Source organism: Taudactylus pleione, unplaced genomic scaffold (genome assembly GCF_031769625.1).
Source record: "Taudactylus pleione unplaced genomic scaffold, aTauple2 ptg000026l, whole genome shotgun sequence".
Taxonomy (NCBI): Eukaryota; Metazoa; Chordata; class Amphibia; order Anura; family Myobatrachidae; genus Taudactylus; species Taudactylus pleione.
In genome coordinates, this window is record NW_028284428.1 from 36,179,893 (window position 1) to 36,205,822 (window position 25,930).

The 25,930-nt window shown below is 45.5% G+C and overlaps 1 protein-coding gene across 6 annotated transcripts in view; it reads left to right on the forward strand.

Annotated features, from left to right (window-relative positions):
- The window catches only part of SYTL5 (synaptotagmin like 5), a 297,226-nt gene that overhangs the window by 87,858 nt on the left and 183,438 nt on the right, over positions 1-25,930 (forward strand). For 5 of the 6 annotated variants that reach the window (XM_088451679.1, XM_088451682.1, XM_088451683.1 and 2 more), the window contains exon 1: positions 19,114-19,178. The exons of the other annotated variant lie outside the window; for it this stretch is intronic. The gene's annotated coding sequence lies outside the window, so the exon portion shown is untranslated. Of the gene's footprint in view, positions 1-19,113; positions 19,179-25,930 lie in introns of those variants that run through there. 6 annotated transcript variants of the gene reach the window in all.

Here is a 25,930-nt window from a genome sequence, read left to right on the forward strand (position 1 = left end):
ACATTATCTGTGATTCCAGTCATGCCGGCCTCCGTTGAAATCCGATCACCACCTGAGACAGGTAACTCGCAGACACCAATCATGACATTAAGGACTTATGTTGACCGCACTTCTTCGTTTAGGAAGTCGGACGCTTTGTTTGTCCTCTATGGCTTCCGTAAAAAGGGTTGGCCTGCTTCAAAGCAAACTTTGGCAGCCTGGATCCGTATGGCTATTTCTGAAGCTTATCTTCATGAAGGCCTACCGGTTCCTCCTTCTCTGAAGGCTCATTCCACTAGGTCTGTGGGTCCTTCGTGGGCAGCTCGACGTGGTGCCTCTGCAGTCCAGATCTGCAAGGCTGCTACGTGGTCTTCTGTCCATACCTTCGTGAGGTATTACATGTTTGACACCTTCGCCTCTCAGGATGCTTCCTTCGGGCGGCGGATTCTCCTTTCTGCACAGGAGCGTCCCCACCCTTAAAGGATACTGCTTTGGGACATCCCCAAGGTATCCTGTGGATACCCTATGGACCCTGAAGTAGAAAATATGAGATATGGTAAGAACTTACCCTTGTTATCACTATTTCTACGAAATCCATAGGGTTCCACAGGACTCCCGCCCTGTCTCACCTGTGCTGCAGATGGGCTTTGCTCTGGTCACCGGTTTTCCGTCTCCCTCTGGTGAGAATGTGTTTCTTGTATGTGTCCAGATCTTTTTTCTCTCTCTTCCTTCTCCTCCGGCCTATGGCTTGATAACTAACTGAGGTGCCTTGGCTCGGGGGCGGGGTATAGGAGGGGGACCCTAATGCATCCTTGGAGGCTGAAAAGCTTAACTCTATGGTGCCCAGCGACTGACGTCACACCTATACCCCAAGGTATCCTGTGGAACCCTATGGACTTCGTAGAAATAGAGATAACAAGGGTAAGTTCTTACCATATCTCATATTATTTCTCTGGTGAAGAAAAACCCCTTCACGACAGTAGGCCAAATCAAGAACACTCTCCAGGAGGTAGATGTATTTGTGTCAAAGTCAACAATGAAGAGAAGAGTTCACAAGAGTGAATATAGAGGGTTCACCACAAGATGCAAACCATTGGTGAACCACAAAAACAGGAAGACCAGATTAGAGTTTGCCAAACAACATCTAAAAAAGCCATTACAGTTCTGGAACAACATCCTATGAACAGATGAGACAAAGATCAACTTGTACCAGAGTGATGGGAAGAGAAGGAAAGGAACTGCTCATGATCCAAAACATACCACCTCATCAGTGAAGCATGGTGGTGGTAGTGTCATGGCATGGGCATGTATGGCTGCCAATGGAACTGGTTCCCTTGTATTTATTGATGATGTGACTGCTGACAAAAGCAGCAGAATGAATTCTTAAGTGTTTCAGGCAATATTATATGCTCATATTCAGTCAAATGCTTCAGAACTCATTGGACGGCGCTTCACAGTGCAGATGGACAATGACCCGAAGCATACTGCAAAAGCAACCAAAGAGTTTTTTAAGGCTAAAAAGTGGAATGTTATGCAATGGCCAAGTCAATCCCCTCACCTGAATCCGATTGTGCATGCATTTCACTTGATGAAGACAAAGCTGAAGGGAAAATGCCCCAAGAACAAGCAGGAACTGAAGACATTTGCAGTAGAGGCCTGGCAGAGCATCACCAGGGATGAAACCCAGCGTCTGGTGATGTCTATTCGTTCCAGACTTCAGGCTGTAATTGCCTGCAAAGGATTTGCAACAAAGTATTAAAAAGTGAATGTTAGATTTAGGATTGTTTAGTTTGTCCCATTACTTTTGGCCCCTTAAAAAGTGGGAGGCACATATAGAAACCATTGTAATTCCTACACCGTTCACCTGATTTGGATGTAATTACCCTCAAATTAAATCTGAAAGTCTGCAGTTAAATCACATCTTGTTTGTTTCATTTCAAAGCCATTGTGGTGGTGAATAGAGGCCAAAATCTGAAAATTCTGTCAATGTCCCAATATTTATGGACCTGACTGTATACTCACCTACATTACCAGGAGTGGTCCCCTTGTCCAAAGTAGGCATCCAAGGTCTTCTTAAAGCAAAAACACGAAAATCCCGATCCATGCAACAGATACCAACCAGGATGGTTGATATCTCCCGAATGAAACGCTCAGATGCGGCTTCTGTCTTTATAGAGCCGTATCTGAGCACTTGCCTCTCTCAGCCAATGAACGGCTCCCTCCATTGAAGACCATAATGAATCAGGCCCAATGTGAACAAAAATGTAATTTAACTATTTAAACATCCCTCATGTACAAGCTTTGCTAAATCACGTTGTTCCCTTAGGTTTGAGAGCACTGTGTAATCTATGTATTGTGGTTAGTTCAGCAAATATTTGTTCACTGCTATTGCATCAAATTGCAGTAAATAGAGGGGATTGTCAAGCTTATTCTAAATAGCAAAATTTCCAAAATTGTTCCAGAAAATATTCAGTTTAGTCCTCATTAGTCTTCAGAATTTAGCATATTTTGCTGACACTAAGGGGTAAATTTACTAAGAATCTGGCCAGAGATTGCCCGAGTTGAAATACGAAAAGCATCGCTGAAACATGGGTGACTTGTGTCAGCTGAAACACTTTACCAAGAATCATGTCTTTCAACAGTGTATGTGATCGTGTTTCCTACCCGTGTTCCCTGTGTTTCCCATAGCCCAATACTCCCAAACATGTAGCCTGCACATATCAGTGAGATATGTGCAGGCTGCTTGTGTTTTTGTTTTTAAAATCAGAAACAAAATGGCGTGGGGTTCCCCCCAAAAAGAATAACCAGCCCGAGGCTCTGTGAGCCAGTCAAGGTTCTAAAAATACAGGGTCAAAATGTGTAGGGGTCCCCCCATATTTTGTGAACCAGTACTGAGCTCTGTGTGTCATGGTTTTACATATATGGGGAAAAATGGCGCGGGGTTCCCCGTATTTTTTAAACCATTCATTGTGTCCCTCGGCTAAAGCACTCCCCAGACTAGTAAGCCCAGGGCAGGGATCCCAGGGGAGGTGAGGACCCCCCAATAAAGGGGTCCCCTCCTGAGCACCACAGGCATGGGCTGAAGCCCAGGGCTAACTAGTTTAGGGTGTTAATGCTTTGGCCTGAGGACCCCTTGAAAGCTAGCTGATGCTGGACTGCTTACTAGTATTTTTAGCACCAGTTTCTGATGTTGACAAAAACTTTTCATGAGCTTGCTGCAAATGACATAACAGGGAGGTTGTTCCTAGATAGTTAACATCTACTAACCTCTACTTACTGTGGTTTTACAAACGCTAAAGATGGCTTGACAATTGTCAGGATTTGGGTAAAAATAATTCCACACATAAGAGCTGGAGTTTTTGGTCCTATGCCCAGGCATGACAATGACCTTCTTATCATGGCCAAGAGCTGCTGTCACTGGGGCCTGACTTACACATATAACATCCTTATCCTCAACATCCTCATTCACACCGGCGTCAGCTGCACAAATATCGCCCTCATTCTTTTGCACTTCCTCGGTGGCATCCTCCATTTTTATGTCATCAGCTATACTTCTGCTGCTCATCCCCACATTTGCAGAGGGAGCAGAAATGGTGGAAGGCGGCTTCTCTGCGAGTAGGTCAGGCACCCACTTAGACTCTCCACAGAGATATGTGACACTTCTGTTTCTGAACGTACAGTTTGTTCCACTGCCTTAGTGGTTTTATTTTTTTTACACCTCTTCTAGACTGAGTGAAAAGGTCTTGTATTGTCATGAGAGGCAGAAGAAGATACCTTACTGAAAGATTCAGAACCACCAGTCATAAATAAAGGCCAAAGCCTGAGCCTTTCCTTGCCACTGCGTGTGGCGAATGGCATGTTGTAAATTTTATGTTTTTCTGCACTAAACTTTCCCTTTAATAGAGGTGTTTTTGTTTTTGTATTTACCTTACCTCTGTAAAATATAGATTTTTTTATTTCAGATGCCCTGACTTAAACCCTCTATGCCCTTGAGCATCTGTTTTATACCAAAATATATATATTTATTTTTAACTGGTTGCTCGGCTCACACCGCGTGGAGTCACATGGCTTGCGTGAAGTGAACAAAACTCACTGGGGTACAGCATACTGTGGTGCAGTGCGCAGATTAGTACAAACAAATTATACAATATTTTTACTTTTTTTGCAACTGACAAACATAATTGGAGTCATACTGCTTATGTAAAATGCAGTGGGTTGGGCCAGCGGAGTCAGTGCAGTACCACTGTGTGATGGAATTAGGCCAAATGGCCTGGACACAGCTTGTGGATGGACACAGCACATCCAACTGTATTAGTTGGACACAGCACAGCCACTTAGATGGAAACAGCACAGCCACTTGTAGTAGTTGGACACAGCACAGCCACTTAGATGGACACAGCACAGCCACTTGTAGTAGATGGACACCGCACAGCCACTGAGATGGAAACCGCACAGCCACTGAGATGGACACCGCATAGCCACTTAGATGGACACAGCACAGCCACTTGTAGTAGATGGACTAGTAGAGAGATGGAGCACATCCACTGAGAGGGACACTGCCCAGCCACTGAGAATGACACTGCGCAGCCACTTAGACACCGCACAGCCACTTAGATGGACACCGCACAGTCTCTGAGATGGACACCGCACAGCCACTGAGATGGACACAGCTGCGTGATTGGAGTGTAATGCCTTGGTCACACTCTTGTTTTAAAAAAAATTCCTCTAAAAGGAGTAATGATTGACAAACCACCCTTTCTGCCTGTTTAACTATTCTTTCAATAGAACTGCGTTCTACATGCTGTTAAGAGACAGTAGAGTAGTGTTGTATTGTTTCAGTCTTTTGAAGAACATGTCAGATCAGGGCACACCACACCAAAGTTAAGTACAGGCTATTGGTACTCTCATGGGTTCGGTACGGGATGCCGCCCGGCAGTCAGAATACCGACGCCGGCATTCAAACAGGATTAGGATACCAACACCTGTCGGTCAGTATCCTAACCCTGCCCCTCTCCCTAACCTTAATACCCCCTCCCTGGTGCTTGAACCTAACCTCCCCCCCAAGTGCCTAAACTTAACCTTCCCGCACCTTAAACCTAAACCTCCCCCTTAGTGCGTAGCCCTAACTCTCCCCCTAGTGCCTAACCCCTAACGTAGCCCTCCCCTAACCCTGCTACTTACTTTTGGGATTCCGGGGGTTTGTTATGCCGGTGCCGGGATTCTGATAGGTGTCAGGATTCCAGCGACGGCATTCTGAGCGACGAAATCCCCACGGTCAAGATTATGACTGCATCCCGCTCCCATGTGTGGAAGATGATTTTTGTTTACAGTTATCCCAGAAGAATTCTATTCCTGAATAACAAGCCACTCCTGTAGTGGCAGGGCCGGATTATAGGCAGGGCGACGGGCAGTCATCCTGGGGCTCCCACACACTGTCTCCAGCCACATCCCCCAGATGTACAGTACTTTTTTCTTTTAACGGAGCCGTCTACCTCTGCATTTGGCTCCGCCCCCTCTTCAAAGACCCGAGAATCGCTCTGGTTCAACTTCTGCTGCTGGCTCTGAAACACAGAGAGGTAAGCACTAGTCTCTGTGTGCATACATGAGTATATGTATGTACTGTATATATATGTGTGTGTCATATATATATCATATTCTGTGTGGTGCAGGAGAGATCCACCCACACAGAGAAGAAAAGGATTCTGGGAGATTGTGTAGCCCAGTGAATTCTGTCCAGGGAGGACTGAGGCAGACCAGTCAGACAGAGTGCCTGATTCTGACCCGCTCGCGAGCGCTGAGCGCTCGCAAGCGGGTTGATGTTGGGCCAGTGCGCATGCGCACAACGGACCTGGCTCCGTCGTGCGCATGCGCGAGACCCGGATAGCGACGGGCAAGCCATCACTATGGGTCTCGCTACAAAGGGGGCGTGCTGTCCATGGTGAGTGACAGCACGCCCCCTTTGGTGGGCGTGCCGGGGGCGTGGATGCCCAGACGGAGGCGTTCCCATGGAAACGCCTGCTGTCTGGGGCTGGCCCCACTGACATCACAAGTGATGTCAGTGGGAGTTTTTTTGGCTCTGATAGAGCCAAAAGCACTCCAGGGCTTGCGGCAGACGAGACCCTACCACAAGGGTCTCGTCCCAAGCCCGATGGTCGCGATGGTCTTGACCATCGCGACCATCTTTTTGGCCGCTCGCTATAGCTGTGGGTGGTCACCCACAGCTATGCGAGCGGCCAGGAGGCCGCTCTAAAATCAGGAAGGATGGCCCTGATTCAGAGTGAGCGCTCTGTCAGAGCGTCCGGCTCTGAATCAGGGCCAGAGCTCACTGTGCTAGCAAACCATTGAGGGCCAGGAGGCCTGAGCCTAGACCTGTGGGAAACAGGGAAGACTATCAAACTCTGGGACTGAGCTATGCTACCTGCAAGGAAGCAGGCCAGACTGTGAGGCTGTGGCAGCCAGCCAACTAAACACCAGGCCGGAGCCTGTGTTAACCTGCATGAAGCAGGGCTAAGCTGACTTTGGACTTTGTTGGCAAACTAGCTGCACTTTAATAGAGAGGGCTCAAGAAGTGAACCAGTGCCCTAAACAAGGGCTTGGTTGTTTATTATTTTTCTTTTACCTGATTTCATATGCTGGAAGTAAAGCACCATTTATGTTTAAACTGGAACGCCACGTGTGGACTCTAATTCTGCACCTACTTACTGCACCACTGACCCCAGTCTACCGAGCTAATTAACCCCCAAGTTATCATTATATATATATATATATTAGGGGTGTGCACCGGCCACTTTTCGTGTTTTGTGTTTTGGTTTTGGATCTGGATCTTTCTTCGTGTTTTGGATCTGGATTGGTTTTGCCAAAACCACCCTTCCGTGTTTTGGGTTCTGGGTTTTGTGTTTTGGATCTGTATTTTTTTGAAAAAAAGCATAAAAACAGCTAAAATCACAGAATTTGTAGGTTTTTCTGCTCCTATGCTATTATTAACCTCAATAACCTTAATTTCCACTCATTTCCAGTCTATTCTGAACACCTCACAATAGTGTTTTTATGTCCAAAAGGTTGCACCGAGGTAGCTGGATGACTATGCTAAGCGACACGAGTGGGCGGCACAAACACGTGACCCATCTAGGAGTGACACTGCAGTGGCAGACAGGATGGCAGTTAGAAAAACTAGGCCCCAAACTGTACATAATGCAAAGAAAAAAAGAGGTGCAAGATGGAATTGTCCTTGGGCCCTCCCACCCACCCTTATGTTGTATAAACAGGACATGCACACTTTAACAAATCAATCATTTCAGCGCCAGGGTCTGCCACACAACTGTGGCTGAAATGATTGGTTCGTTTGGGCCCCCACAAAACAAGCTGGCAATTAATGTGTCCCTGCACAAACTGGCTCTACGGAGGCAAGATGTCATCCTCATCCTCCTCATCCACCGATTCCTCACCCTCTTCAGTGTGTACATCCTCATCCTCACAAAGTATTAACTCGTCCCCACTTGAATCCACCACCACAGGTCCCTCTGTACGTTCTGGAGGCTGGTCTCCCTGGAAGAGCTGATAATTCATTTTGATGAACATCATCTTCTCCACATTCTGTGGAAGCAACCTCCTACGCCTTTCGCTGACAAGGTTCCCGGCTGCACTAAACACTCTTTCGGAGTACACACTGGAGGGGGGGCAACTCAGGTAAAATAGAGCCAGTTTGTACAGGGGCCTCCAAATTGCCTCTTTCCTGCCAGTACAGGTATGGACTGTCTGACATGCCTACTTGGATGCTGTCACCGATGTAATCCTCCACCATTCTGTCAATGGTGACAGTATCATATGCAGTGACAGTAGACATGTCAGAAATTGTTGCCAGGTCCTTCAGTCCGGACCAGATGTCCAAACTTGGTCCTGCCTGCCCTGCATCACCGCCAGCGGGTTGCTTAGGATACCTAAGTTTTTTCCTGGCAGCCCCAGTTGCGGGAGAAAATGAAGAAGGAGCCGTTGACGTGTCACGTTCCGCTTCAGCTGACAGTGTGTTCACCAGCAGGTCTTTGCACCTCTGCAGGCTTGTGTCGGCCGGAAAGAGAGACACCACATAGGCTTTAAACCTAGGATCGAGCACGGTGGCCAAAATGTAGTGGTCTGATTTCAACAGATTGACCACCCTGGAATCCTGGCAAAGCGAATGAAGGGCTTCATCCACAAGTCCCACATGCCGAGCGGAATCGCTCCGTCTTAGCTCCTCCTTCACTTTCTCCAGCTGCTTCTGCAAAAGCCTGATGAGGGGAATGACCTGACTCAAGCTGGCAGTGTCTGAACTGACTTCACGTGTGGCAAGTTCGAAGGGCTGAAGAACCTTGCACAACACGGAAATCATTCTCCACTGCGCTTGAGTCAGGTGCATACCCCCTCCTTTGCCTATGTCATAGGTGGATGTATAGGCTTGTATGGCCTTTTGCTGCTCCTCCATCCTCTGAAGCATATAGAGGGTTGAGTTCCACCGCGTCACAACCTCTTGCTTCAGGTGATGGCGGGGCAGGTTCAAGAGTGTTTGCTGGCGCTCCAGTCTTCGGCACGCAGTCGCTGAATGGCGAAAGTGGCCAGAAATTTTTCGGGCCACCCAAAGCGTCTCCTGCACGCCCCTGTCGCTTTTCAGAAAATTCTGCACCACCAAGTTTATTGTGTGAGCAAAACATGGGACGTGCTGGAATTTGCCCAGATGTAATGCCCGCACAATATTGGTGGCGTTGTCAGATATCACAAATCCCCAGGAGAGTCTAAGTGGGGTAAGCCACTGGGCGATGATTTCCCTCAGTTTCTCTAAGAGGTTGTCGGCGGTGTGCCTCTTACTGAAACCGGTGATACACAGCGTAGCCTGCCTTGTAACGAGCTGGCGTTTCTGAGATGCTGCTACTGGTGACGCTGCTGCTGTTGCTGCGTAAGGTGATACATCTACCCAGTGGGCTGTCACAGTCATATAGTCCTTAGTCTGCCCTGTTCCACTTGTCCACATGTCCGTGGTTAAGTGGACATTGTGTACAACGGCATTTTTCAGGACACTGAGGACACTTTTTCTGACGTTTCTGTACAGTCTCGGTATCGCCTGCCTAGTGAAGTGGAATCTAGACGGGATTTGGAACCGGGGACACACTACCTCCATCAATTGTCTAAATCCCACTGCACTAATGGCGGATACCGGACGCACGTCTAACACCAACATAGCAGTCAAGGCCTCAGTTATACGTTTTGCTTCAGGATGACTGCTGTCGTACTTCATCCTCCTCGCTAAGGACTGTTGGAGGGTCAATTGTTTAGTAAAAGTAGTGGTGTTCCTACTTCCTCTCTGGGATGATGAACGACTCCCAGCAGCAACAGCAGCAGCGGCAGCAGTAGGCATAGCAATGCAGGATCCTCCGGAGGAATCCCGGATAGGAGAGTCAGTCATGCCAGTGATATGGCCTGCAGGACTACTTCCGATCCTGACTAAGGAGGAAATTGACGAGGAGGGAGTTGACGGTGTGGTTTGCAGGCGCTTGGATACAACAGGACAACGGGATTTAGGTGTCCCTGGACTGCTTACGGTCTGAGCCAAAGTTTCTGAACTTGACAGTAACTTTTTATGAACGCGCTGCAGGTGCCGTATAAGGGAGGATGTTCCTAGGTGGTTGACGTCCCTACCCCTACTTATTTCACCTTTACATATGGTACATATGGCAAGACAGTTGTTGTCCGGATTTGGATAGAAATATTGCCAGACCAAAGAGGTGGAATGTTTGGTCTTCTGCCCAGGCATGACCGTGATGGGCTTTTTCATCCCACGGACAACAACTGTCTCCCCCGGAGCCTGATTTAAACAAACCACATCACCATCAGAATCCTCCTCGCCAACTTCCTCCTCAGCGCCAGCTACACCAGTATCCTCATCCTGTTGTACTTCAACAGTGACATCTTCAATTTGCATATCAGCAAGTGGACTGTGGGTGCTCCTTTCAGCACTTGCAGGGGGCGTGCAAATGGTGGAAAGAGCCACCTCTTCCCGTCCAGTGCTGGGAAGGTCAGGCATCGCAACCACCACCACACTTGGACTCTCCTTGGGGATTTGTGATATCTTCTTAGAAAGCACAGTTCTTCGCTGTGCTTTTGCCAGCTTAACTCTTTTGATTTTTTTAGTGGGAGGAGTGCTTCCATCGTCATGTGAAGCTGAACCACTAGTCATGAACATACTAGGGATCGACCTTAGCCGTTCCTTGCCACTCCGTGTCGTAAATGGCATATTGGCAAGTTTACGTTTCTCTTCAGCTGATTTAAATGTCTTTTTCAAGGTCATTTTCCTGAACTTTGCCATTTGGGATTGTATGTGCCCTCTACTATGACATTGGGCATCGGCCTTGGCAGACGACGTTGATGGCATGTTATCGTCTATGTCATGACTAGTGGCAGCAGCTTCAGCACTAGGAGGAAGTGGTTCTTGATCTTTCTCTATTTTATTTTTATCGGAGAAAGTTTGGTCCTCCATTTATGTTATATCGATTTGATATATACGTGCGGCTAAACACAGAAAATAATTTTTTTTTTGGTTTGGACTGGAGTGTACTTTGTGGGTTACAGCACCCTTTAACGGTCAAGCCAGCCGGCCCTTTACTTATGACACAGGCGCACGCTTGGCACTACTTTGTTGATGCACGTGCGGCTACTGCGCACACAATTCACAAACACAGAAAATAATTTTTTTTTGGTTTGGACTGGAGTGTACTTTCAGGGGTTACAGCACCCTTTAACGGTCAAGCCAGCCGGCCCTTTACTTATGACACAGGCGCACGCTTGGCACTACTTTGTTGATGCACGTGCGGCTACTGCGCACACAATTCACAAACACAGAAAATAATTTTTTTTTGGTTTGGACTGGAGTGTACTTTCGGGGGTTACAGCACCCTTTAACGGTCAAGCCAGCCGGCCCTTTACTTATGACACAGGCGCACGCTTGGCACTACTTTGTTGATGCACGTGCGGCTACTGCGCACACAATTCACAAACACAGAAAATAATTTTTTTTTAGGTTTGGACTGGAGTGTACTTTCAGGGGTTACAGCACCCTTAACGGTCAAGCCAGCCGGCCCTTTACTTATGACACAGGCGCACACTTGGCACTACTTTGTTGATGCACGTGCGGCTACTGCGCACACAATTCACAAACACAGAAAATAATTTTTTTTTGGTTTGGACTGGAGTGTACTTTCGGGGGTTACAGCACCCTTTAACGGTCAAGCCAGCTGGCCCTTTACTTATGACACAGGCGCACGCTTGGCACTACTTTGTTGATGCACGTGCGGCTACTGCGCACACAATTCACAAACACAGAAAATAAATTTTTTTTAGGTTTGGACTGGAGTGTACTTTCGGGGGTTACAGCACCCTTAACGGTCAAGCCAGCCGGCCCTTTACTTATGACACAGGCGCACGCTTGGCACTACTTTGTTGATGCACGTGCGGCTACTGCGCACACAATTCACAAACACAGAAAATAATTTTTTTTTTGGTTTGGACTGGAGTGTACTTTCGGGGGTTACAGCACCCTTAACGGTCAAGCCAGCCGGCCCTTTACTTATGACACAGGCGCACGCTTGGCACTACTTTGTTGATGCACGTGCGGCTACTGCGCACACAATTCACAAACACAGAAAATAATTTTTTTTTGGGTTTGGACTGGAGTGTACTTTCGGGGGTTACAGCACCCTTAACGGTCAAGCCAGCCGGCCCTTTACTTATGACACAGGCGCACGTTTGGCACTACTTTGTTGATGCACGTGCGGCTACTGCGCACACAATTCACAAACACAGAAAATAATTTTTTTTTTGGTTTGGACTGGAGTGTACTTTCGGGGGTTACAGCACCCTTAACGGTCAAGCCAGCCGGCCCTTTACTTATGACACAGGCGCACGTTTGGCACTACTTTGTTGATGCACGTGCGGCTACTGCGCACACAATTCACAAACACAGAAAATAATTTTTTTTTTGGTTTGGACTGGAGTGTACTTTCGGGGGTTACAGCACCCTTAACGATCAAGCCAGCCGGCCCTTTACTTATGACACAGGCGCACGCTTGGCACTACTTTGTTGATGCACGTGCGGCTACTGCGCACACAATTCACAAACACAGAAAATAATTTTTTTTTTGGTTTGGACTGGAGTGTACTTTCGGGGGTTACAGCACCCTTAACGGTCAAGCCAGCCGGCCCTTTACTTATGACACAGGCGCACGCTTGGCACTACTTTGTTGATGCACGTGCGGCTACTGCGCACACAATTCACAAACACAGAAAATAATTTTTTTTTGGTTTGGACTGGAGTGTACTTTCGGGGGTTACAGCACCCTTTAACGGTCAAGCCAGCCGGCCCTTTACTTATGACACAGGCGCACGCTTGGCACTACTTTGTTGATGCACGTGCGGCTACTGCGCACACAATTCACAAACACAGAAAATATATTATTTTTTTAGCACTTGGGGGGAGCACCCCTGATGGACAGAGCACCCCCTGGACAACACTACAGCACCCCTTTAGGACTGGGACACTGCACAGGACTTTGGAGTGGACACAGCCCCTATGGAGAACTGACTGCACAACACAGTCCAGCCAGCCCCTATGGACTTTGAAGTAGTGGACACAGCCCCTATTAACAACAGCAGCACAGCACAACACAGCCAGCCCCTATGGACTTTGAAGTAGTGGACAACAGCAGCACTACACTACACTACACTACACAGCACTAACTCCCACCCTCCCTCTTCACTGTCCACAGCCGAGTGAGAAAATGGCGCCGACGCGGGTACCTTATATAGGATCCAAAACCCGCGAGACTCGGAAGGCGGGATGATGACGTTTTGCCTCGATGTCAGATCCGAGTCAGGCGGGAAAAGTCGAGCCTGACTCGGATCGGACTCGGATCGGGGGGGCTCGGGGGGGTTCGGATTTCAGAAATCCGAACCCGCTCACCCCTAATATATATATATATACATATAGTGCATCCGGAAAGTATTCACAACGATTAACTTTTTCCACATTTTGTTATGTTACAGCCTTACAATACCCCATAATGACAATGTGTAAAAAGTTGTGATTTTTGCAAATTTAATAAAAAAAAAAAAATTAAGAAATCACACGTACATAAGTATTCACAGCCTTTGCTCAATACTTTGTTGATGCACCTTTGGCAGCAATTACAGCCTCAAGTCTTTTTGAATATGATGCAACAAGCTTGGCACACCTATCTTTGGGCAGTTTCGACCATTCCTCTTTGCAGCACCTCTCAAGCTCCATGAGGTTGGATGGTAAGTGTCGGTGCACAGCCATTTTCAGATCTCTCCAGAGATGTTCAATTGGATTCAAGTCTGGGCTCTGGCTGGGCCACTCAAGGACATTCACAGAGTTGTCCTAAAGGCACTCCTTTGATATCTTGGCTGTGTCTTAAGGGTCGTTGTCCTGCTGAAAGATGAACCGTCGCCCCAGTCTGAGGTCAAGAGCGCTCTGGAGCAGGTTATCATCCAGGATGTCTCTGTACATTGCTGCATTCATCTTTCCCTCTATCCTGACTAGTCTCCCAGTTCCTGCCGCTGAAAAAACATCCCCAAGAAGAGTGCTGCCATCACCATGCTTTACTGTAGGGATGGTATTGGCCTGGTGATGAGCAGTGCCTGGTTTTCTCCAAACGTAATGCCTGGCATTCACACCAAAGAGTTCAATCTTTTTCTCTCATGGTCTGAGAGTCCTTCAGGTACATTTTGGCAAAAAACAGGTTGGCTGTCATGTGCTTTTCACTAAGGAGTGGCTTCCGTCTGGCCACTCTACCATGTAGGTCTGATTGGTGACTTGCTGCAGGGATGGTTGTCCTTCTGGAAGGATGCTGCCACCACTGTGCTTCACTGTAGGGATGGTATTGGCCTGTTGATGAGTGATACCTGGTTTCCGCCAAACATAACGCCTGGCATTGACGCCAAAGAGTTCAATCTTTGTCTCATCAGGCCAGAGAATTTTGTTTCTCATGGTCTTAGAGTCTTTCATTTTGCATTTTGGCAAACTCCAGGTGGGCTGCCATGTGCTTTTTACTAAGGAGTGGCTTCTGTCTGGCCACTCTAATATAGAGGCCTGATTGGTGGATTGCTACAGAGATGGTTGTCTTTCTGGAAGGTTGTCCTCTCTCCACAGAGGAATGCTGTAGCTCTGACAGAGTGACCATCGGGTTCTTGGTCACCTCCCTGGCTAGGGCCCTTCTCCCCCGATCGCTCAGTTTAGACGGCCGGCCAACTCTAGGAAGAGTGCTGGTGGTTCCGAACTTCTTCCATTTACGGATGATAGAGGCCACTGTGCTCATGGGACCTTCAAAGCAGCAGATATTTTTCTGTACCCTTCTCCAGATTTGTGCCTCGAGACAATCCTGTCTTGGAGGTCTACTGAGAATTCCTTGGACTTCATGCTTGGTTTGTGCTCTGACATGCACTGTCAGGTGTGGGACCTTATATAGACAAGTGTATGCCTTTCAAAATCATGTCCAAACAATTGAATTTACTACAGGTGGACTCCAATTAAGCTGTAGGAACATCTCAAGGATGATCAGTGGAAACAGGATGCACCTGAGCTCAATTTAGAGCTTCATGGCAAAGGCTGTGAATACTTATGTACATGTGATTTCTTAGTGTTTTTTTTAAATTAAATTTGCAAAAATCTCAAAAAAGCTTTTAACATGTTGTCATTATGGGGTATTGTGTGTAGAATTTTGAGGGAAAAAGTGAATTTATTCCATTTTGGAATAAGGCTGTAACAACATAACAAAATGTGGAAAAGTGAAGGGTTGTGAATACTTTCCGGTGTAAGTTTCAATGGTGAGACCGATTGTGCAGCCAATGGTAACATAGAATAACGCACCAAGCAGTATTACAGCGTGCACAGACGCTACAAGTACACAAGGGAAGGAGTTCATAGCAGCATTTGCATAAACTCGCAGACAGGCGACCACCAATAGACGCTGCTGTGTGCATTTCTGCATGCGACTCAGCATTAGCCCCTATGACTCTGCTATTATCACATGTAGACTTGCACTTGTATCCATGTACATAATACAAGACTAGGGCAACCATAAACCTAATAATTGTTTTAAATGTTAAATTGTGCAATATTGTATACAGCTAGTGACTCAGTGGTATGGAAAAAGTATTATGACAATTAATGACAAAATTAATGCTGGAAGGCTTATTTTTTTATTGCTGTCTGTGATTCATTAAGGAAAAAAATTACCTAAAATAATTAAAAACATTCTGGCCCTGATTCAGAGCGCTCGCTCTGAATCAGGGCCGTCCTTCTTGATTTTTAGAGCGGCCTCCTGGCCGCTTGTATAGCTGTGGGTGGCCACCCACAGCTATAGCGAGCGGCCAGGAAGATGGTCGCGATGGTCAAGACCATCGCGACCGTCGGGCTTGCGAAGAGACCCTTGTGGTAGTGTCTCGTTGCCGCAAGCCCTGGAGTGCTTTCGGCTCAAATTGAGCCAAAAGCACTCCCACTGACATCACTTGTGATGTCAGTGGGGCCGGCCCCAGACAGTAGGTGTTCCCGTGGGAGCGCCTCCATCTGGGCAGCCACGCCCCCGGCACGCCCACCAAAGGGGGCGTGCTGTCACTCAGCATCGACAGCACGCCCCCTTTGGTACGAGACCCGGAGCGACTGTTTGCCCGTCGCTATCCGGATCTCGCGCATGCGCATGGCGGAGCCGACTCCGACGTGCTCATGCGCACTGGGCCACCATCGACCCGCTTGCGAGCACTCGCGAGCAGGTCTGAATCAGGTCCTCTGTCAGAATTAATAAACTGTTGGACAAAAGGGTATCTTCTATTTTTTCTTTGAAGGACAAAAAAAAATAAACATAGTTTTGACACGAAGGGGTATATTTTCTAAAGGTCGATTTTAATCTATTTTGATAAATTTAAAATCGATTAACATCAATGTTGTGTTTTTGGGGCTAAATCACACATTTACTAATACCTTTAAAAAAATCTAATAAAAAAATGTCTGTTAGTAAATGTGTGATTTAGCCCAAGAACACACAACATTGATTTTGTAAATTGATTAAAATCGACCTTTAGTAAATATACCCCTAAATATACGGTATTTTGCAGCTCATGAATGTAAGCAGTGCTTTGTGTAAATTAACCATTGTTGTCTACTTCATGCATAACAAGGAGTATAAACTACGCAATCTTTACTGGTTTTGATAGTCCTACTGTAATTGCACATCTTGGAAAAAGTAATATCACTTCAAAGCATACTCACCTACTCTCCTAGAATTGGTTATCGACAATGGTTGTGAACAGCGCTCATACAGTGTGAAGGTGATTGGTGGGGTGGGGGTATGAAATAGGGGGACAAGGGAGGGGGTTGTGAGGTGATGTAGGGGGTGGAGGGTAGTCGGGGGAGGCAGTGGGTTGGGGTGTAAACGGGGTGGGCGTTGGTTGGGAGGTGGAAGTAGGGGTGATGTGGGTGACTGAGGTTGGCGGGTGGGGGGGAGTGGATATAGGTGTGTGTGGATGTGATGTCACGGGGAGGGAGGGAAGAGTGCTGCACCTGTGGTAGGAGTACCTGTTCCCAGGGGTGTAGGGAGCTCCAGGCTGCTAATCGGGAGAGCTGCTGCGTATGCCCAGCCAGAGCAGCTCCCCCACAATCCTTAGCGGTGCCTGTCAGTCACCACTGACTGCTCCGCCTCCATCCCCTCCGCGGCCCAGCTCAGGCTCCAGGATAATCGCAACTAGCAGGCAGCGGCCTGCAAGGTGACGCCGGCAACTCCACAGACGAGCAGCAGGCAGCAGGTAAGTGTTGATGGACGGACGGAGAGACAGACAGTGGGACTGGGGACTGATGCTGGTGGAGGATGAGTTATACCCATAATTATTATGGGCGTAATGGGCAATGGAGGATTCACGGGGGACTAGTCATCCTGTGTGTGTCCCTTATACCAGTGCAGCTCTAGATGACATCTGTGCCCCTACTACTACCCAGTCCCTCCTACTACTACCTCCATCAACCCTACCACCTCCCCCAGCTGCCATGTATCACTACTAATACTACCCCCACACAGTCACTACCATCACTACATTCCCCAGCTGCCATGTGTCACTACTACTAACCGTAGTGAGGGCCTGATTCACTACGGATAGCACGCAGTCTGGCTGCGATTAGTATGCTAATCCATTGCGATTGCTATGCCGTTGCAGCACTACACAAGCGCGACCACTTACCTTACACACATCCATAATGTTTAGCAAGACTGTGAAACCATCGGTAACATGCCTCACACACACTTGCACAAGCCCTGACCTTACACAGAAATTGCTAACTTCAGCGCACGCTATGCGTCCTCAGGCTGCGTATAGCATCGCAGTGGATAATTTATGCATGCGCCTGCAACAGCGTTGAAACGCACTGGCACGCCACAGTCCCGAACGCAGTGACTGGTTGGCGTCAGGTGGGTCGAGAGTCAGACCAGAGTGTGGAGAGAGGAGCCACCCGGGACGCGCTGCACCTCAGCGGGGGAAAAGAAAAAGTGTGTTCTGGCTTACTGGCTCGGCTGCACTTTGTTTATAGCCTTAGGCAGGCTAATACAGTATGATTTGAAATGGAACTGGGCTTTTATCAATAATTGCCTATGTTTTTTCTCAGTTTTTTTTTGTGCTGTATCGTAAGGGTATTTTTACTCTTCCCTGTCACTATCGTCAACATATTTTACCTTACCAGTGATCTTTGTCAGTTCTTGTCTTGAACAGAAGTCAAGTATTCAAGTAACTTTTTTGAGTAATTCTACTACACAAAGGTGTCAATCCAATTAGGTGCGAATTGCGAGGTGTGAGGTGCAAGTTGCTATTTTCTCTTCAAATTCGCATAGCAAATTCATTTTGAAATCCAATTAGCAGCTCGCACATAATCATTCAGGCTGAATTCGCATTTTTTCATTTGCATCTCCCTGAGAGATGGAAAGGAAAATCTTTATTTTAAGGCTAATATGTTGGGACACTGTGCTGAACCCCTTGGACCCACCCACCCTAATGACTAATTAGGCAATTGGAAGTTCCCAATTAGCTTAATTAGTCCAATAATTACATGTCATTTGTTGCGGTAAACATTTTTTTACCTCAAATTACCCCCAAATCTCCTTTTTTTGTTAGTTTATGCACCCCAAATTTAATTACAATATTTTTTTCCATTGAAAAATAATAGTTTTTTTGTTTTTTTAAATAATTTTTTCACGGTGCCCTCAAAGCACCCCAAAATCACTTTTTTTGCATTTTTCGTTTAATTCGATTGAGATTAAACGAAAAAAGATTTCTTTTATTATAATTTTCTTGCATTTAAAAAAAAAAAAAAAAAAAAAGCACAAATCTTGCCACCATTTAAAAACCTACAGTACCTTCCGAATGCCCACAAACAGCCTTCTATACGGTCCTGCTAACAAAATGATCCATTTTGGGGGGTCCAGGATGGTCTCCCCACTTTTTCATGCACTTCTCTCAAATCTCATTTGGTAGTCAATTCGCAAACCTCCGCTGCGAGTAGTGCGATTAGGCATTTTTAATTGGATTGGAGAATTCTCAGGAGCACGCATCAATGCGAAGTCTGTGAGTTTCAAGAAACAAACTCGCAATTCACACCTAATTGGATTGACCCCAAAGTCTTGTTTGAGGAACGGTGTTTCTGCTGCATACCTCACTAGGAATGTGTTTGGATTGTAGGGCGGCCACTTTGCACCCTGTAAACGACCTAAATAGTCCATAAGGTTTTCTTATTTTGGGTATAGAGAGAATTTAATGTTGTATGCCAAGTGTAATACTGTATGCATGTCATCTATGTACAGTCAGAAGAATACACGTAATGCTTGTTGTACAGGAGCAGTCTGACTTTCACTCGCATTCCACCTTGCCTGTAGCGTGTCACAGTGCAAAGCAAAATACTGCACGGGGCGTTTACAGCCTGTTTTACTGGCAGGCAAACATTGTATGCTGGGCGTGTGTATTGTCACCAGCTCTCAGGGACTAGACAGTCTGGTTTGTCAGGTTTTCTAGTACATTAATCTGTGCACTGCTACAGTTGTTTTACAGTGAAAAAAAGAATGGGCTTAGATGAAGCATGAATAGTTTTTGCCTTTTTACATTCGTGCAAATTGGCACTACATAAGGTAAGACATAAGATTAGAAGTGTGGGCATATCAGTACTAATTTGTTTATTTTCTTTCTATCCTGAAATCTTGTTCCTTAATGAGCTGGATAATTCTATTATTAGTAAGTACATGGATTAGACTAAAGCGGATTTTTTTGTTTTATGATAGTCAATAAATTTGAGGTAGAGGGGAGGGGATTGGTTGAAGATGAAGAGTTCACAAACTAATGTATGTTGTCAGGATTTCTGGAATAGAGATTGATTGGTTGGTGAACTACTGTAACTCCAGACATTCACAAACCTACTCCTGGTCTTGTCTTACCTTATGACTCACCTGTGTGTCTGTGTTATTTCAGGTTTCCTTTAGCAATGTTTGTAAGGACCGTAGCTTTTAAGATACAAGGGTCTATTTATTGTTAGAACCCTGGTCACCAAGATAAGTCATGTTATTTATTCATCTAATTTTATAGTGGTAATAAAAAAAATCAGTTCATTTAACAATATCACCAAGGCACCTAAGTGATACAATCTTAGCAGATGTGCGCCTGCATGAAGTCACTAGCACAATTGGGCTCTCCATTCCACAGAATATATTTTATTTAAAAAAAAAATGTAAATATTATTTGAAAAATTATAAAAAAAAAAATGTTTTATCTTGCTTTTTTCTGTTATTGCCATATTGAGATATCTGATAAATAGGTGCAGGGAAGCTTCCATTAGTGTCACTTGATGCTGGTGGTGGTAATACTGCTATTGCTGGCGTTAGCTCATTTATTGTAATAGCCAAAGCCATCTCCATCACTTCTTTAAATGCCCTCTTTGATGGCCATAGGGTACTTCACCATTTGATGGATCTGGTCCATAGTGACAAAAGATTGGATTATCCATTCCAACCAACATAGCTTGTTTCGTCCTCTACACTCCTGTGTACTGCCAATTGTTTAGTCACTATTACATACAATTCATTAATTATTTGATTGTGTAGGTGTTTAAAACATGTATTTAATCAATAATACCAAAATAAAATATGTAGAATAAACAGATACAGACAAATGTGTACCTGTTTAGCATGTGCATTGTAGAGTTGAATTATATTTTCAAAAGTGTTCTGAAAAATATTTACCTTGTTTCACATTTCACTTATTTTGCTGGTTGAATTTGGGCATACAGTGTGTGTTCCCTGTCCTGTCCCTGGCATACAGCAGATTGAAGTAACCGTCACCACGCCAGTTAGAGTATATTTATAAATGAAAAAGTCTACAAAATACAGTGCAGAGTGGCATACGGATCTCTGGGAAAAGGTCTGGTCTGCAAACTCTGTCTGCGCAAAGTTTCACTCATCTTTAGTAAACTGACCTTTGTTTGCACCCAGTTTCCACTGCACCTCTTATGCACCTCCTGTGTAGATCTGCATAAGTCAATTCATAAACTGAGCTTGTCAGGATCTGAAGTGTCTAATAGCATCCATACTGCAAGAGCAACAATATAAATTACAGATAAGAACAAAGCATTGCAATATATGTGACCCTCAGCTTATACTGCCACACGTTGGAACAGAAAGGGTGCTATGTTCATGTTGGAGTCAATTTATCAAGCTGTGATTTTTTTTTTCAGTGTTATTTTGGTTGCGTTACAAATCATTGGATTTATCAAACCAGAATATCTTCAAAACTGCCATATTCAACACTACATATCGCCAATCCAATTTTTTTTATCATGAAATTTTTTTAAAAAACTTATATAATCCTATAGTTACACAAACAGCAGGTAAACCCGCTTCAAAATCTACTACAAAAAAAGGTTGTGACAGGAGAGTTATCTTAAGCTGCAGCTACTGTGCCTATTACCATGTAATAAGCTGCAGCTACTGTGCCTATCACCATGTAATAAGCTGCAGCTACTGTGCCTATCACCATGTAATAAGCTGCAGTTACCGTGCCTATCACCATGTAAAACATCATTCCCAGTAATACAAGGGGTGTCCACAACATACATTCAGGCCCTGCACCTAGGGATGCCTGGGCCAGTTCTAAGCAGCATTGACCCTTTTACTAATCCTTATCTAGTGGGTACCATGGGTTTTTAAAAAAAAAAAAGTTAATATAGCCCCTTTCGTTTAATATAAACTATGCTACATATGTGATAATAATTGAAATGTGTGTTCTGCCACATAACAATAAATGTAATATGGGCTCCTGTTTAATAATAGTATTATTAATTAGTAATTAATAATAATAATTAGTTTAGCAATTGATACGTGTCTCCTTTATTTTTTAAATAACTATTTGCACCTTTGTTATTATTATCTACTTTATAGTCACATTAATTGGTCTGTCTATGGCATGTGCAGTAATACCCAGATGGTGCCATGTGTGTGCACTGTGTTTGCCCACCGCTGAGCGCTATCACCACCACTAATGAAGAACAACCTGCACAACATTCCCAGCAACCCACCTTGGGGCAGTTTGGCCAGCCCCCTCACCACCTTTCACACTAATATACCCCAAACATTTGCACACCACTGCACCCCAGCACTTGAAGTATGCACATACATGGCCACAGTTGTCCCATACATGCATATGGAAAATAAAACCAGCTGGAGAAAGAGGGATTGGAGGAGACAGAGAGAAAGAGGGACAGAGAGAGAGACTGGGGATGAGGTGGCGAGAGATGGGAAAGGGAAAATACAGAAAAGAATAACAGAACAACAGCTACAGCTACCTTTGCAGATCAAGTGTCTTGCTAGCGACCCAATGAATGATGGGTCCTAAATACTAGTGACACATAATTTCCCCCTATATTTCTTCTCCTTCCCCTTCTTCTCCTCCTTCTTCTCTTTCTCCTTCCCCTTCTCCTTCCCCTTCTCCTCCTCCTTCCCCTTCTCCTCCTCCTCCTCCTTCTTCTCTTTCGCCTTCTCCTCCTCAAATCTCAGAACAATAGGAGCTGGTAACTTGATAAAGCTTCACGATGCATATGAGTTAAACTTTGGCCAGCCCTACTTTATAGACGGGGAACCAAAAAACGATCACTAAGTTTCACAGTTTTAATAAAGTCCAGCTGTTTAGAGGCAAAATTGCCAGAGATGTTTGGTGATGTGTAGAGATGCCAACCCTCCGGATAAGACGGCATTTGATAAATGTACTCCCTTGCGTTGTCTGCAACATGGTAGCACGTTCTGGCAAAACCCTTATTTGAATGAGACTTAAGTTCTTTTACAGCTATTTACATAGGTAGGAACTTCTCACCTGGACTACTCTGCAGCATACAGTATCACACCCAGCAGTCATAAGCAAGTGGAGAAATAAAAAGTCAGCAAGCATGGTAAATATTCAACCCACCTCCCCACCTCACTAAAACACACCTATCTATATAAACATTTTAAAGTGTATAAGAAAGGCTATACATCTCCACGTGTCATTAGAACTCCTTCTATACCCCTTACATGCCCCACAGGTCTACCTACACCTTCCCACATGTAAAACAAGTTCACAAAAATCATAGCACTGCTCTTACCCCATTGTTTCCAGTGTCCAAATAGTCTGATTCTTCATTCCATAAGTTATTCTCTACACCTATCAAGTAACGCATGTGACTACACATCTATTATCTTACTTCCTAATGTTCATATTTTGTATTGGGATTCTTGGCAGGACCGGCAGAAGAACATGTGTCTCCTAAGTAACAATATCCAGCGATCTCCACGAGATCATTCCCATGAAGCAGCTGAGATCATGGTGACAGAGGAGCATCTGCTGAGATCCTCCAATCAGACCTCAGCACATGCTTCTTTGACTTTTTGCTGAGTCATGAAATTGACTCAATGGAGCATATTTAATTAGACACGAGTTGGCAGTAAATTGCTTAATGCGGGTTAAAATTCCATTGGTGTGAGTTTTAAGGTAACGGTGTCTCAAACGGAGTTTATGCGCATTTAGGAGCTCATTCAGAAACGGACGCTAAGCTGCACTCTCACGCAGCTAAAAGGGTCCAGGTATGCAAATGCCACAATCACACCGTCTGGTGGAAGGACGCCCTCTATGCCTTAGAGAGCGACGGCTGCGCGAACGCACGCCGGAGTATAAAGCTGAAAAACTTTTGCTATCGGTGCTAACAATAATATACTGCAAATTTATGTGTGTGCAGCAAATAAAACAAAGGGGATTTTGTCATGATTTGATCAAAGCGTTTAAGCCTGCAGCCCAGCATCAAGGGACCCCATTTTTCTGCAGGTCCCTAACACTAGCATATATGCCCAGCACATCATTACATTGCAGTAAAATGTACTCACCACCTAGATACAGAGGAAATACTTAACTTGCAGAGAGTTTCAAGTGTTTTTTTTCCAACTTTTTATAAGCTTGTATATTCATATTTGAAAATCTCTTGGCAACCCTGCTGGCACCCAGCCCCCCTTCCCCCAAAATCTGGCACCTGCCAGTTTCCCACTTAGATTTGCCACTGTCTCATACACATGGGTTTTAAATAATTCTTGATACAATTAGACAAAACTTTGTACATTGCCCTTATTTTACACAGAACATTAGGGACCTCATTCAGAGTTGGTCGAAGCGGCCACACGGTCGTACGCCACCGATGTTCGCTATACTGCGCATGCGTAAAGTTCGCAATGCGCGTGCGCAAACTAGCCGCTACGATCAGAAATTTCTCTCTCCTTGAACACAGCCAGGTCGGTAGTTTGAGTGACAGATTGAGGTGTTTGTGGGTGGTAACAGGGGAAGGTGCTTGAAAACGGGGGAGTGGAGATCCGAACGCAGGCGTGCCTAATTATGCGAACGGCGTTTTATGGGAGTGCATACGGTTTATGGGAGTGCATAATTAACAAAGTAGCGTCCTGGCATATGTGACATGGGAGGTTTTTACACTGACATGATCGTAGAGCTTAAGAGAGGGTATGGTCTACCTTAAGCTCTATGACCAGATCCGATGGTTCCTGATGGTCTCGATTAATCCTTATATGCCTGGAGATGACGTGCAATGCGTACGAGAAGGGGGCGTATTTTTTTGTCTTCCAACCGCTTCCTCCCCTTGGTCGGCCAACTACCGATCTGAACTTTCTGATCGTAGCGGCTAGTTTGCGCACGCGCATTGCGAACTTTACGCATGCGCGGTATAGCGAACATCGGTGGCGTACGACCGTGCGGCCGCTTCGACCGACTCTGAATGAGGTCCATACTTCCATGGCCCTGACAAACTTCAAACATAGCCAAAAACCTAACCCTGGTCAAACTACACCACCATGCTAAATTTGGTGGAGCTAGGTACAAAACTCTGTCCGTGGGTAAAGGGCAGACACACACACACACTTTCTCGCTTATTATATAGATTAGCACCAGTGTCCCGCCGGTGGTTGTTTAGTGTGCCGTTGCCGCCGGAGCCCACTGTCAGAGGCTCTCAGAGCCGCTGATCAGATTACTTTAGTGCACTCAGTGCGGCCCGGCAGCGCTGCCGCTGAGCTCTTCTGGGAAGATAAGATGCGCTCGGACCGTAACCTCTGTAGGTGCGGCGGTGTGACATCAGAGGTCATGCTTGCCGGCTCAGCCAGCCAGTCATCCCGCCTGCTCCACCCGCCGGCCCGCAGCCTGCTGTGCTGACAGCTCTGCACTGTCAGCCGATGAGGCACAGGTAGGTGCCCAAAATATGTATATGTATTCTTGTGTGAGACAATGTGACTTGCTGGTTTTTTATTTAGCGGGGGAGGCAATGTGGGTTTTTTTCTGTAGGGGTCAGCCAGTATTTTTTTGTGTGTGGGGAGCAATGTGGTTTATAGTTATTCTGTGTGGCCAGCCAACGTAATTATTTTTCTTGTGGGGGCCAGCCAATGTTATATTTTTCTGTGGGGGACAATGTGTGTTTTATTCCTGTGAGGGCCAATGTATGTGTGTTTTATTTCTCTGGGGCCAATGTGTGTGTTTTACTCCTGCGGAGGCCAATGTATGTGTGTTTTACTCCTGCGGAGGCCAATGTATGTGTGTTTTATTCCTGCGGAGGCCAATGTATGTGTGTTTTATTCCTGCGGAGCCCAATGTATGTGTGTTTTATTCCTGCGGAGGCCAATGTATGTGTGTTTTATTCCTGCGGAGGCCAATGTATGTGTGTTTTATTCCTGCGGAGGCCAATGTATGTGTGTTTTTGTTCCTGTGGAGCCCAATGTATATGTGTTTTAATTATTCCTGTGGAGGCCAATGTACTGTTTTTTTTTATGTGGGAGCCAATGTGCATGTTTTTTCATCGGTCGCGAACGTCGCATCGCTGGATGGTGGGCCTTGGCAATTTTAAAATCTTGCGCTGTGTGCCTTCAAGTTGGAAAAGGTTGAAAATCACTGATATAGATGGAATGTCAGTGCTCAGAGTCTGAGATGAATGAAGCCTGACTTATGTTTCAGATACGTTTTATTGAATGATATCAGCAAAGATCTCTGTATAGAGTAACCACTGTCCTGTTTGCTCCATTGTATAAAGTACTGTGGAATTTGATTGTGTTTCTACTTTAAACTGAAAACCGCATCCTATTTATGACATAGCTGAATGTGATTCACTTGAAAAACAGGCTCCACAATTGGCTAAACAGCTTTTGTACCTTGGTATAATTGCTTGAGACGACAAAGTGTCTGCTAATTTCTTTGAATCTCTGTGTAACAGGTATTGCATTGCATTCAAAAATATTTAGGATTTCAGAAAAAATAGCTAATAGTGTATTTTTCTGCACAACAGGACTCTACTCTAGCATCCAAATCTTCAAGCTTTCCCTGA